This window comes from Schistocerca gregaria, chromosome 2, assembly GCF_023897955.1.
Source record: "Schistocerca gregaria isolate iqSchGreg1 chromosome 2, iqSchGreg1.2, whole genome shotgun sequence".
Taxonomy (NCBI): Eukaryota; Metazoa; Arthropoda; class Insecta; order Orthoptera; family Acrididae; genus Schistocerca; species Schistocerca gregaria.
In genome coordinates, this window is record NC_064921.1 from 902,271,607 (window position 1) to 902,286,864 (window position 15,258).

The following is a 15,258-nucleotide window of genomic DNA, read 5'->3' on the forward strand; positions in this document are numbered from 1 at the left end:
CAAAAAACTAATACTCTTTTCGAAAACTGTAAGATTATTTTTATTTGGGACTTTATACACTCCTGGAAATTGAAATAAGAACACCGTGAATTCATTTTCCCAGGAAGGGGAAACTTTATTGACACATTCCTGGGGTCAGATACATCACATGATCACACTGACAGAACCACAGGCACATAGACACAGGCAACAGAGCATGCACAATGTCGGCACTAGTACAGTGTATATCCACCTTTCGCAGCAATGCAGGCTGCTATTCTCCCATGGAGACGATCGTAGAGATGCTGGATGTAGTCCTGTGGAACGGCGTGCCATGCCATTTCCACCTGGCGCCTCAGTTGGACCAGCGTTCGTGCTGGACGTGCAGACCGCGTGAGACGACGCTTCATCCAGTCCCAAACATGCTCAATGGGGGACAGATCCGGAGATCTTGCTGGCCAGGGTAGTTGACTTACACCTTCTAGAGCACGTTGGGTGGCACGGGATACATGCGGACGTGCATTGTCCTGTTGGAACAGCAAGTTCCCTTGCCGGTCTAGGAATGGTAGAACGATGGGTTCGATGACGGTTTGGATGTACCGTGCACTATTCAGTGTCCCCTCGACGATCACCAGAGGTGTACGGCCAGTGTAGGAGATCGCTCCCCACACCATGATGCCAGGTGTTGGCCCTGTGTGCCTCGGTCGTATGCAGTCCTGATTGTGGCGCTCACCTGCACGGCGCCAAACACGCATACGACCATCATTGGCACCAAGGCAGAAGCGACTCTCATCGCTGAAGACGACACGTCACCATTCGTCCCTCCATTCACGGCTGTCGCGACACCGCTGGAGGCGGGCTGCACGATGTTGGGGCGTGAGCGGAAGACGGCCTAACGGTGTGCGGGACCGTAGCCCAGCTTCATGGAGACGGTTGCGAATGGTCCTCGCCAATACCCCAGGAGCAACAGTGTCCCTAATTTGCTGGGAAGTGGCGGTGCGGTCCCCTACGGCACTGCGTAGGATCCTACGGTCTTGGCGTGCATCCGTGCGTCGCTGCGGTCTGGTCCCAGGTCGACGGGTACGTGCACCTTCCGCCGACCACTGGCGACAACATCGATGTACTGTGGAGACCTCACGCCCCACGTGTTGAGCAATTCGGCGGTATGTCCACCTGACCTCTCGCATGCCCACTATACGCCCTCGCTCAAAGTCCGTCAACTGCACATACGGTTCACGTCCAAGCTGTCGCGGCATGCTACCAGTGTTGAAGACTGCGATGGATCTCCGTATGCCACGGCAAACTGGCTGACACTGACGGCGGCGGTGCACAAATGCTGCGCACCTAGCGCCATTCGACGGCCAACACCGCGGTTCCTGGTGTATCCGCTGTGCCGTGCGTGTGATCATTGCTTGTACAACCCTCTCGCAGTGTCCGGAGCAAGTATTTTGGGTCTGACACACCGGTGTCAATGTGTTCTTTTTTCCATTTCCAGGAGTGTAGTTCAATTACTCTTTCCGGCCGAATTAATCCAACCACGAATTCCATCCAGTTAATCCTGTATCAGCTTACAGTCGCTCATCTACACTACAGTACAATCGGGAGGCAGTAGCAGATTGCTGCTCACTTTATCCGATATCTTGATTGCGTAGAGACCATGAGCTACCCCACAACACTTTCATGGGGTACACCCAAGGATATCTTTGTGTCGGATGAATACCAGCCGTCCAGCACAAGCAACGTAAAATTTACTCCGTATCATCAGGCCTCCGTTAACAGTTTGCAGTTTGGCATTGTGTCAAACGGTGCCCGGAAATGTAGAAATGTGTAATGTCTCCTTTCTTTTCAACCATGGTTTGTAGGAAATCTAGAAAAAAAAAGGGGGACGCTGTGTTTCACAGGTATGATGACGTCAAAATACAAGATGATATGTGGACATGGGAAGATTTGTTTAATTCCAACTTAGAAACCGAAGTAAAGGATATTGGTTTCCAATTTGCGGATCCGCTCCTTTGCCTTCTCATATACGGGAATCGCCTGAGCGTATTTCTGTATGCTTAAGACTTCACATTGGATGAGTGATTCACGACAAATACGAGGGTTTCCCAGAAATAAATGCACCGCACTTTGTTCTTTAACAACTCTGTATTGAACACAGTGAGAATTACACACACGAAAGAATGGTGTTTTATTTACGCACCCTATTTTTTCACTCAATCTCCATTCCGTTCTATGGCCTTCCTCCTGCGCGAAAGAAGGGCATGCATGCCCTGTCGGTACCAATCCTTGTCCTGGGGACGGAAGCAGTGCTTCACTGTGTGAATCACCTCCTCATCAAATTTCTTCCACGAAAGGCATCCTCTAATGGCCCAAAGAAGTGGAAGTCCGAGGGGGCTAGGTGAGGGCAGCCAGCAGTGACAGCCGTGGATGGTCTCTCCGACCGCTGCAAACCGTGTAGTTCCGCAGAACCGCTTCTGATGATCTCACTCTGTGTGCCCAGCGACTAACTGTACATCCGTCGACAGCAGGTGCACCGTAGACTTCGCAGTGATAAATTCAACGAAGGCACGTTGCTTGTAACGTACATCACCTACAGAAGCCATTTTGAAACTGTACTGCAGCTACGCTATCTCTCGGAAGTGACGAAAACTTGGCGCTCTCACTCAGGAGACTTAAAAATAATACATACGTAACGTTTCGAAAAGCGGAGCACGGCTTTCTGAGTAACCCTCGTACAAGCTAAGTAAGGGGTCAAAGAGTGCCGAAGGGCCAAAAAGTGCCGAAGGGCCGAAAAGTGCTCTCTGTAACCACGAAATGAGGTTCTCTTCAGCCCTGACGACTTATTATTTTCAATTCTTTCCGTCTACATTCTTAGGACGGCTGTCTGTACATTGGGCCGGCGATGATATGTCTGTACTATCCTGTTGCTCGAAGGTCCGCTGTCACCTGAATCATCGAAAGCAGTGTGCTCTGCAAACTTTAATTACGGAAATCGAGGTAAAAGTTCATTTTAACTAGCTGAGTCCGAGGTCGCCGACCCCGTGTTGTCGGGAACAGGCCGCTGGAACCATCTACTTGTCACAGCATTCCGGTGACTGCCGCAGTAACAGGTAGAATGGCGCCGCCGTTGCTATTGCCATTGCGGCCGTCCATCAGCCAAATGAATGGCAAATCGCGATGGCCCGGCGCTCCCATTTGTTACCCGCTGCTGGAAATCGCCATTCCGGCGAGACAGCCGTCAGGTCGGCGTGGGCAATCAGGCGAATAGAATAGCCGCGGCGCCGGTCCGCAGCCGAGGTGGGCGGCGATTTACAGCGGCCGCTTGGCGGTTCTTCGACGCCCCGCCCTGAAACCACTTGAGCCACTAGTGGACAGAAGAGCCATTAAAAAAATTACTTCATTACACTAAAGCCACTCCCGGGACCGCAATTTTGATAGGTGTGAACCTTAGGGACAACAGAGTGCTGCGTTACACGAACGCCAACTTCCGTAAAGCATGTAATACGAACGCCAACTTCCGTAAAGACTATGAAAGTCACAAAAGCTAAGCGAGTCCCTCAACAGCTGAATGTTTAACTGAAGTTTCTGTCGGTAATTCACAAAAAATGACAATGATATTAATAAAGAGCTTCTTGGGCTACCCGTCATGTGACAACTGAAAGTGGTAACCAAGATAAAATGAAACGGCTACTAGGGTGGCCTCATATAGCTCATAAACGACTCCTGGATGTTCGGTAGTTACGTAATGCTGCTGCGGATATGCGAACGTGTCCGCTAGTGGCGCCACTGCTACCGCCGTAACGTAAACATTGCTATTAATATCTGTGGCTCTTCTCTGCATCGAGAGGTCGCTCCCTCGTACAGCTAAGATTATATCCGCCATCGTGGTTGAAGATTTTCTCACACATTCTTATTTTTACAGCCACTTTAATTACAGAGCCTCAGTATGTAGGAGCCTGTGACAAAACTTTTGTGTCATCAGGCAGTATTTTATGTTTGTATGTGAGTCTCTGTCGAGCAACTGCTTATTTCTCGAGTTCTCGATTCTTAAAATGCTGCTGATCTGCGCAGCGACTGGAAACGGTGCAGATGGACTGACCGATGTATTTGGTGCCGGAGCTCACAGAGGACGTTGTAAATCCCAGGGATCCTGAGGCCGACACTGTCGTTAAGCGGACGTAGCACCTCCGTTCTCTTCTCAGAAGGTCGAAAAAGAGTTCTTATACCTCGCCATCTCAGCATTTTGCATATTGTGTTGGATGTAACGCCGCAGAAAGGAAGAAATGCAATCGGTGGGTCACGCACATGTTCAACATTTTCACATTTTCTTTTCTTGGAGAACGCTGACTTCATATCACGTGACCCTTAGCCATCGTACCGCAGCACGTAATTCACACGATGAATTTCAGAATTCAAATATTCCTCGTCAGAAACAATTTTGCTCTATGTACCAGTGTATTTAAAGCTGCTGTCTCCAGGACTACCTGGTGAAAACTCTGGCCGCTAAGGTATAAATCAGTTTGCGTCGCCACTTTAGAATGTGTGAGAAATCATTCAACTGTGACAGCGGATATAATCTTATCGATGCATAGAAGCGAGCTCTCGATGCAAAGAAGAGCCACTGACATTCGCTGCAATGTTTACGCTGCGGCGCGAACGGTTTCGCCATCAACGCACACGTTGACTCCACCTGTGAGGTTATTTCCGACCGACCAAAAGCCGTCTATCGTCTGAACAAGGGCACCACAGCAGCAGTTTTTACGTCAGATGTTCTTGAAAAAGACGGCGGAGGTAACTAACGCAGCAAGAAGACCGAGAACTTAAAATTTTAGAAAACATTCTTGACTGGAGCACATATATCGACATAAAACGTTAAAAATCAATAAAAACAGTCTCGATCGTGTTTTCAGAATTTTTATTTGTTGGCAACCGGTTTCGGCACTTTCCTCGGACCATCTTCAGGTGTACAACGCCATTATGGCTGCTGGTGGAAAGAGACGGAGCGATATCCGTAGAAGTACCGTTTCGAACAAATAACAAAATCTGAAAACGCGATCGACACAGTTTTTATTGATTTTTAAGTCCGATAATCTTTTATACGACAGTGCTGTCGCGAATGACTTCGATCTCAAAGATAAAATGACATGTTATTTACCCATGTACGAGCAGATATAATAAGGGGAGGTGTCATGACGACACAAACTTCAGGTCGACGCCCGCCAAGTTAGATGCTCAATCATTAGATTCTAGTGGAAGGGTTTTGACGAGAATATTAAGCTAGTGACATTTACGGGTTTACTAATCATTCTGATTATAGTTAAAAGTCTAAAGGAATCACATTTAACTTGTAAGTGGACTGGCTCAAGCGATATTTTCTTTTATATACACCAACGTTGGCTGAGCAGTGTACTTTTACTGCAGTCATTTTATTTCTGTCATTTGGCCGTATGTCACCTAACAGTCCAACTCGAAAATTTCTCCGGGTGAACGCTGTGAGAAGGAAAGCTGGGAGCTCACGAAACGTAGCAAAGTATGGTCTCAACATTTTCCGGAGGAGGACTTAGCATCAGTTTCGTCAGTCCATTATACGGAAAATTATGGATAACGAAAATAGATTTTCCATATCGAATTTTTTTTCTCTTTCATTAGGTACATACAACAAAAATGAAATTATGTTGACGAGGATAAATATGTCGTATTACTATATGTATGTAAGGCACCTGAAACTGCCTTTCTGAGTGTGTGTTATTGACGAAAGCAATGTAACATTTACTGGTTAAAACAACTGTTGCGTACGCACCACAGGAATTAAGAACAAGAAGCAACAGTAAACAGGAGTCTCCTAATGTTTTGGGACATATAGCACTGCGGCGTCGTCGTCAGAGAAACGTACAGTGTAAGTTCGTAGCGCAATCTCCCCTTATTATACTTCCATGGATTTACATAGGTTAAGAGTATCTACTGAGTGAGCATAGTGTACTGTGAATAGCGTCATCATCCAACGGTAAAACGGTAAAATCGGATATTGGGGCACTCTCGGCGTTCTACCGAGTCCCTTTCTTCCCATGCACCTTCCATGAATGGAACAGCAAAGTTGGAAATGGTAGAGACGCGGGATGTAGCCTCTGCCACACACCACAAGGTGACTCGCCCGTCTCCTAGCAGCAGTGTGCCGTAGATCGCTATAGGAGTGAAGTTTTCTAATAACTGGAAAAGAGCACAGGCCACTCCCGTTCTCAGGAAGGGTGGTCGAACAGACGCACGAAAATTTAGGCCTAACTCTCTGACGTCGGTCTTTTGTAGAATTATGAGGCATGCTCTGTGCTCGAGTAGTATAACATTTCTGGAGATTGAAAATTTCCTCCGTAGGAACCAACGTGGGTTCCGAAAATAACGATTCTATAGAAACCTCCTCGCTCTCCTAGTCCACGAACCAAGAAAGCTGAAGACACAGGCGTCCGACTAGAGATCGTGTTCCTTGACTTCTTGAAGGCGATAGATACTGTTGCGCATTCCGTCTACTGAACAATATATGAGTGTGCGGAATATCAGGCAAACATTAGGCAAATTATGTAACTGAACTGAAGTGTTTCTAACAAACAGAATCACACCAAGCAACGCTCTGCCACTGAGCCGACATCCGGTACCGATGGTCGCGTGCCCATTTCAGTCGTGGTTGCCGACGTAGTGTTGTTAATAATGGAGAATACGTGGGTCGTCAGCTGCGGAGGCCCGTCGTTAGAAGTGTTCGGTGCACAGTGTGTTGAGACACACTTCTATACTGCCCAACATTAAAGTCTGATGTTAGTTCCGTCACAGATCGCCGCCTGTCCTGCTTTACCAATCTGCACAGCCTAAGACGTCAGACATCTGTAATGAGGGCTGGCCACCCAACCCCACGACGTTTGGACGTGGTTTCAACTTGGTTTCGCCATGTGTTGAAGATATTCACCACAGAACTCCTCGCCGGCCAGGGTGGCCGAGAGGTTCTAGGCGCTACAGTCTTAGGTTAGAACTTATAACTACTTAAACCTTTCTAGGGGACTGATGACCTTAGAAGTTAAGTCCCAAAGTGCTCCAAGCCATTTTTTGTATCTGTGGATGTAGTCGAACTACTCTAGAAAAAACTAAAGCGTTGCATAAAATTGCCTTGGTTTACTTAGACAGGAGAAGTCGTGATGATACTACTTATTTCTTACGTAATGGAATGGATGACGCGAAATTTCCCGTTTCTGCTTAAACGCAATTACGAAGCTCACCTTGTTCATTGCACTTTTCACAACGTTGCTGATCGAAAGCAAATCTTTTGTAACGGTGATCCGTTCGTTTTATAAATCACTGAAAATGAAGGAGGATGGCATTTCGTAAATAACAAAAAGGTTTTCGAGCAGTCGTACTAATTAGCGCTCCTCCCTGTCGCCGACGTCACGGCACTAATTATGCTGTCAAATGGCTGGAGTGGCGTTTTACGAGCTGCAGTGCAGAACGCGATAACAGCGATGCCATGTCAGCCCTCTGGGAACGGCGAGTGCATGTCATTGTGTGCACGCGGATTCTGCCGCTGCAGCTACATCTGCACGCCAGCGCCGTCTGCACTGGGGCCGTACACATGTAGAGCGGACAAAGCACGCGTCTAGTTTTTGTTTGGCGTACAGCGTGGAATTTACTTCCAGACTTTATTTGAACGTGCGCCAGCACATGGCTCTCCTTGTTACGCTCGTCTCACTTTTCATTTTTATTGTCTAGCTTGCTTCTCGTCACTGTGATTCATCTGCACACCGTAGCCAGAAATGTGTGATAATTCCTCGTGCCATTTATAATAGCACTGTTTTTAGTGAATTTAAAATTTGGGCACTGTAACCTGAACAAAATACACCTGAAATTAAACATCTGGTTTTTATACCTCCCAAAGCCAAACATATATTAATTGCACTACTGTTAGTTATTAATTCTGGACTGTAAAACTCTTTTTAGTCCCTATAGCCACGTAATAACGATTTAATACTTTTGTTGTCATAGGCTTCATTTTCTATAATATAACTGTCTATATCCAACTAAAGAATCTTTGACATGCAGTGTCCGCCCTTGCATACCGAATCCCATTGTCTTCATGCTGAAAGAGTTTTCTCGTCTGTCCTGTGCGCTCGAAGTTATCGTTTCCAAAAGATGCCAATAACATGTATTCTGTGGAGCCTGAAAACACAAGAAAAGACAACATTCCCTACAAGAAATACGAGTACATAATACACTACTGCCCATTAAATTTTTTACACCACGAAGATTGCGTGCTACAGACGCGAAATTTAACCGGCAGCAAGAGGATGCTGTGATATGCAAATGATTAGCTTTTCATAGCGTTCACACAGGGTTAGCTCAAGTGACGACACCGACAACGTTCTGACAAGAGGAAAGTTTCCAACCGATTTCTCATACACAAACAGCAGTTAACTGGCGTTACCTGGTGAAACGCTATTGTGATGCCTCGTGTAAGAAGTAGAAAAGCGTACCATCACGTTTCCGACTTTGATAAAGGTCGGATTGTAGCCTATCGCGATTGCGGTTTATCGTATCGCGGCATAGCTGCTCGCGTTGGTCGGGTTCAGGAGGGTAATACGGAACGCCATGCTTGATGCCAACGGCTTCGTATCACGAACAGTTGAGATGACAGGTATCTTATCCACATGGCTGTAACGAATCGTGCAGCCACGTCTCGATCCCTGAGTCGACAGATGGGGACGTTTGCCAGACAACAACCATCTGCAAGAACAGTTCGACGACGGTTACAGGAGCATGGACTATCAGCTCGGAGACCATGGCTGCGGTTACTCTTGACGCTGCATCACAGACAGGAGCGCCTGCGATGGTGTACTCAACAACGAACCTGGGTGCACGAATGGCAAAACGTCATTTCTTCGGATGAATCCAGTTTCTGTTTACAGCAACATGAGGGTCGCATCCGTATTTGGCGACATCGCGGTGAACGCACATTGGAAACGTGTATTCGTCGCCGCCATGCTGGCGTATCACCCGGCGTGATGGTATGGGGTGCCATTGGTTACACGTCTCGGTCACCTCATGTTCGCATTGACGGCACTATGAGCAGTGGACGTTACATTTCAGATGTGTTACAACCCGTTGCTCTACCCTTTATTCGATCCCTGCGAAACCCTACATTTCAGCAGAATAATGCACGACCGTATGTTTCAGGTCCTGTACGGGCCTTTCTGGATTCTGAAAATGTTCGACTGCTGCCGTGGCCAGCACATTCTCCAGATCTCTCACCAACTGAAAACGTCCGTGCAACTGGCTCGTCACAATACGCCAGTCACTAGTCTTGATGAACTGTGTTATCGTGTTGAAGCTGCATGGGCAGCTGTACCTGTACACTCCATCCAAGCTCTGTTTGACTCAATGCCCAGGCATATCAAGGCCGTTATTACTGTGGTTGTTCTGGGTATTGATTTCTCAGGATCTATGCACCAAAATTGCGTGAAAATGTAATCACATGTCAGTTCTAGTATAATACATTTGTCCACTGAATACCCGTTTATCATCTGGCGTAGAAATTTTAATTGCCACTAGTGGATATCGCAAATGGAAAAATGCTCTGAAAGCCCTCGTATTCCAAAATTACATAAACGTAGTGCCAATGTGCAAGTCCAGCAACATTAGTTAAAACGAAGTTAGATGTAAGTGTTTACACCACCACCGCAAGACAAAGCTTCTATTTCACGTCTCCTCACCAAAGAGGTAAAAATGAAGAATGCGTTTTTGTGCGGCTTAGGAGGCCTCCAGAATTGTGATACCTAGAATTCCTATTGGTTGGCTCCAGTCGGATTCGCACAACCCATCAAGACGTACCCTGTCCGTCCAGAAAGTTCCGATAGTGATTTTGTTCCTGGTTTACAAGCGGCTACTTGAACTAAAAGTTTTAAATAACGGATGCACCTTCGACCAATCAGTTGTGTCCAGTGTTAAGTAGACCACGTATGGCAGAAGTACCACACAGCTGTTGTGTCACAAATCCACTACGCCACTAAATTAGAGGTTCAAGAGACCCTACAGACTGGCTACGAAATCTTTCACGACGGAGACCCTTGATGAAAAATTATCGGTTTACCTGCAGTGTAAAATTCGGATAAAATCCCGAGCTTTCGATGACTGCCTCCTTCATCTTCGTCAGGGGCCAGGCCTCACTGTCGTGTAACTGGCGAAGATCTCATCTTAATGCTCAGTGGACGTCCTCTGCCTGCTGGTTTGATTACTTCATGACGACATATCAGACATGGAGCGTACGCCAAGTAGTGGTGTTTACCACATCCATAGACTTTGCCTGTTCTTTCTACTCAGCGTTGCTTGCAGCACCATCAAACGTATCGGGTGGTAAAGTACGAGAAATCTTCTTCTCTGTTCTTCTTTATCCAGTCACGCTTTCGCCACTCTTCCATTCGTATGGTGTCTCTATTAAGTCTGATTTCATACAGTTTAATTCCATCAATAGAGACACCGACTATACACTTAGCAGTGGAATGAACCATGCACTTGGTAAAGAAAGAGCACAGAGGAAAATTTGTCGTAGTTGTCTCCTGATGTGAAAGGTATTGTTGCTAGCGATGCTGGACATAGAGCGCCACCACTGGACGTGCCATTTCTGTGATGTCATCAAGAAGTAATCCAGCCAATCAGATGCTGTCCTTTGGCACAAATGTGGAGCCTCACAAGTTACACGACAAGCAGACTTAGTCCCAGACGACAATGATGGAGGCAGTCATTGAAGACTCGGGATCTTACCTTTATTTGACACGACAGGTAAACCTCGAAGTTTTCATTCCATTCTCCAGATTGCCCTGAAGAAGAGAACGTCCCATACACTTGACCTCCGAACAAAAGCAGTGACTTAAGGATGCCTGCCACGACCTGATTGAAATGCGAGATGAGGAAATTTTTTCTGGAAATAATCATTATGAGTGATGATATTTGTGTTGTGGTTGGCAGGAGAGCCAACAGTGTTAGTAAAGGAGGCCGAAATGCACGCGTTTTAGCTCACGCAGGCTGGCGTGAGGTCTGGAACATGACAAGGGAATTAAAATTGAGAAAAACGGACGTAGCTAGTGGAATACTTAACTTTAATCCATTAATGACGAACGTCGCTCCTTATGGTACATGATTAACTATATCAATAGTACGGATACTGACGCCTTGCTAGGTCGTAGCAAAGAACGTAGCTGAAGGCTATGCTAACTATCGTCTCGGCAAATGAGAGCGTAGAAGTCAGTGAACCATCGCTAGCAAAGTCGGCTGTACAACTGGGGCGAGTGTTAGGAAGTCTCTCTAGACCTGCCGTGTGGCGGCACTCGGTCTGCAATCACTGATAGTGGCGAGACGCGGGTCCGACGTATACTACCGGACCGCGGCCAATTTAAAGGCTACCACCTAGCAAGTGTGGTGTCTGGCGGTGACACCACAATTTGTGTTACCGATATGAAGCTACCACAAAGTTAAAAAGTGCAGAATTTCACATGAAGGGTCAACGCTTTGACGTCATAAGCGACAATGAAGCCAAAGTGACGTGCGAATTGAACAACATTGCAAAGAAGGACTTTTGCGACAGTTTCACGTGAATGTATGAACATTCTGTGAGCTGTACTCAAGTGGAAAAAGACCGTGAAGAACACGTGAAGTATTAAAAGTACCATCTTAGCCTCTCTGTACTTTCTATTAATCCACTCTGGAAACTCTACGGACTGACAGGGTACCTTGCAGTTTCCTTCGAGGGGTGTGCTGCTTTAGCAGACGAGAGGTGACTGCAGCTCTATACGCGGTATAATACTTGTTTTGTACCAAAGCCGGCGTCTTCTACAGCAGTCTTTACCTTTTTGTAATATCTGCTACACATCCCACCCAAATTCGTAGTATAAATACAAAGATAAACCTTCCCTCCTCATCTAGGCAGTTCTACAATACCCGAATCCACGCATCCGTTTTGTAGCCACAATTCCCCGAAATATCCATTCCTTTGAGCTGTCTCATATCCTCCAACAAATTACACTAGCAGTTTTCTCCGTATTTCACCTTAATACCACAGCCACCTACATCCAGAATCACGCGCAGATGGCTTTCTCCTCTCCAGATACTATTGTCTAATATCAGTCCCTCGCCACCATAAGCATAAATTATATTACATCAGCCACCAATACCACTCGCTCTTCCATTCAATTCAAGTTTTCTTACCACGAGATGGCCATCCACCACGAAAGACGACATTCAATGAAACTTCACTATTCCAAAATCAACAACAGCATTCCAACGACGGTTCAATCATCATCGCAGAAATCCGTAGCCACGTGAAGATAATCTGTTTTAGTTGATGAAATTCGTTCTTTTTTTTTACGAATTTGTATATTTATATTCGACTGTTCATCATCGGTAAGGCTGAAGGGCAGATATTTAACTGTAGCATTCCCCCACCCCCACCCACACACTGTGGGCGATATGAAATAAAGAAAAGCAACAAAATCGCTCGATTTAGGGGAAAAAAGAAAAAAAAGGGAAAAGGAAAAATGCACTCTGTTTCTTAGAGTCGTCCCACGCATTAGAACAAAAAAATTGCTCTTCTGTCATACTTCATTGTGAATATAGTACCACACAGGGTCACCCTTTTGACTGCTATGCTCTCTTCAGCTTTCTTCATTCTTACAAAAGGTCTTTGTTTGAACATCACAATCAACATAAAACCTATCATAACAAGACAAAAAATTTTGTATACCCCTCGGTTGCCTAGTAATTAGGTCTCACAGTTGCCATTAAGCCTAAGACTGCTTAGCTAAATGAATTCTGTAGAACATACACAATACCGTGCTTTTCATTTATTACTAAAATTTGTTGCAAATTGAGAAACATGGAATAAAAAATAGAACATTCTTACTTATATAGAGCATATTCGATCATTTCACAATTCACATTAACTCATGTTTATCAAACTTTATTTTACTTTTATGCAACCAGTCATTAAATATTTAAATATGTTACTTTTATTAAAAACGTATTACACAGAACCAGTTAACTAACATTTTTGTTTGTTAATAGCGTGGAACGTAAATAAAAGTAAAAAAGAAAAGTAGCACCAAGATTAGAACTAACCACTTTGCTATTAGTCACGTTTTACACACTTAGCTGTTATGTACCTCATACATTCCCTCCTCAATGGCTGACGAAAGCCTTCTAATTTCATTTCCAGATACGATTGTTCGGATGTTTCTTTATTTATTTTACTATTGTAGCGTACTGCTTTAAGATGTTGATGTCGTGGCACTGACGTTAAGGTCCTGTAACTTTGATCGATGTAAGAGCTACATTTCTAAGATACCTTTGCCAGTTATAATTTCGGCACTCTCCATTCGGATCTCACCAGGAAGCTCTGTTTAATGCGTGAACACTTCACGACATCGGTAGTAGCATTAGCCGCTGAAACGAAAACGCGTCAACGCGATGCGAGGTGGGGGAGCTGCGTTACTGGTACGCCTGGGGACGGTGGCAGCGAGTCGCCGGCGCCTGCGCGGTAGGCAGCCGGGCGCGCATTAATCCGCTCCGCCAGTAATCCCTGCGGCATGGACAGGGTTTGGCCGCGCGGCGGGCGACGAACTCATACCACGGCCGCCACGCCGCCGCCTTCCTAATCCCTCACTCGCCGCTGTGGGCCCACTGATGACTGCGTCGTTTTCAGCGGCCACTGCGGCTTCTCTCAGTGGAGCTTTCGGTTTCTGCTGAAATTAGTGCCAGTGACGGAAATGCTGGCAATACGAACGAGTACGGCTACCAATTCGCGGTTGGCACAGTTCTTTCGTCAATTAATTTCGACAAGAAACTGGACACAAAGAGCACTTGGGTTCTGGAAGTCAGAAAAATACAATAGGATGATGCGGCAGGTACCTGATCACAATTAAAAGTATTTTAACAGCGCCAATACAACTTGTACATCCAGGAAACTATATCATTCATATAATACTAATGCACAATAATGTTAGTAGAAAATATACACGAAAACTGACTTAAGTCTGACAAATATTTTGATAATTTTTAGTGTACAAAGGAACTGGCGAAACCAAAATCATAATTTTTGTAAAAACAAAAATTAAGGAACCCTTTCAATTAATTTACGAAATGGACATAGAAGACCATACTGAGAAGACCGGCCATCATATTGTTCGGTTACCATAAGAGTATAGATACAGAGCCAGACCGGCGGAATATTAAATTAGCCTTTGGCACAAAAAACCTGACAACTGCGAATAGGATTCGCGCTATGTGGGTTCCGTACACACCTAATTATGTATACAGATATTTCATCTGTAGGTTTTGATGAGTGAATTTGCATTAAAATATGCGACATAAATGACCATATCGTTTGAGTGAACTAACTTAGAAGCTAAAATTTTTTACAGTGCCAAGGTGTCGTAGACCTTAATACTTAATATATATTTCAACTTGGTACCTCATCCCACGCCTGAGAAAAACGGTCTTAATATACGGACAGGTAGGCGGACAACAAAGAGATCCTATAAGGATTTTTCCTTTACCAACTGAGATACTGAACTCTAAAAATGAAGTATAAGGATCAAAACTTTGAGATATTTGTGACAAAGGTTGCGACAGTAGGACCTACGAGAGATGCTTTGCCGAAAGGATCAAAGAAGACCTAAGAATTTCTAAAACCAGAGCGAATATAAATCAGAGCCCATGGGATTCTCTTATAAACGTGCCAGAGGAAGGTTTATAATGAATTACTCCGCTTGATTACTTTGCCATCAATATTTTAAACGTTTTACGAATATACGAATGTAGATAGATCAATATATTTTCATGTAATACGTCGTTTCCAGAAAAAACTATGTGCAGTTCAAAGTTGAGAGCTTGTCACACAATTTCCTCATTTTAGGGATTGGACTGGTTGGGGGGAAGAGACCAAACAGCGAGGTCATTGGTCTCATCGGATTAGGGAAGGATGGGGAAGAAATTCAGCCGTGCCCTTTCAAAGGAACCACCCCAGCATTTGCCTGGAGGATTTAGGGAAATCACGGAAAACCTAAATCAGGATGGCCGGACGTGCCTGATTTTTGGGGAAAAGCATTCATTGCACAAAAGGAAATTAGAATTATTCATGTGTTTCTCAGACATACATCTTGCAGCCATCTTTTCAAACACCTGGAAATACTAATCACATACCCATAGTAAATTTGTTCACTTATGAAATTAGCAATCCCCAATTCATATGCGTTTAAG